The 258-nt window shown below is 49.6% G+C and overlaps 1 protein-coding gene across 1 annotated transcript in view; it reads left to right on the top strand.

Annotated features, from left to right (window-relative positions):
* The window catches only part of LOC119586604 (sphingosine-1-phosphate lyase 1-like), a 24,010-nt gene that overhangs the window by 11,918 nt on the left and 11,834 nt on the right, over nt 1-258 (top strand). The window lies entirely within an intron of this gene.

Here is a 258-nt window from a genome sequence, read left to right as displayed (position 1 = left end):
AAAAAAAAAAACTATGTTTGTAACGCTTGTGGTGCCGCTGTGGCCCAGCCTGCCTCCCAGTGCAGGGCGTTGCGTCCGAGAGCTGGGCCGCGGGTGATAACAGGAGGTGCAGGCAGTCAGGCAAGCATGGCACTGCCAATACCAAATCCCGCAAGGGTACCTAACTTACCCTCCGATCAGGGGGGTAACAAGTGTAATACAAGATCTCATGAATTACAGATTTATCCAACATAGATTAGCAGATTAATAGAGAAACAG

This window comes from Penaeus monodon, chromosome 21 (assembly GCF_015228065.2).
Source record: "Penaeus monodon isolate SGIC_2016 chromosome 21, NSTDA_Pmon_1, whole genome shotgun sequence".
NCBI classification, from domain to species: domain Eukaryota; kingdom Metazoa; phylum Arthropoda; class Malacostraca; order Decapoda; family Penaeidae; genus Penaeus; species Penaeus monodon.
The sequence above is the reverse complement of the archived record's forward strand: the minus strand, read 5'-3'. Positions and strand labels throughout refer to the sequence as shown.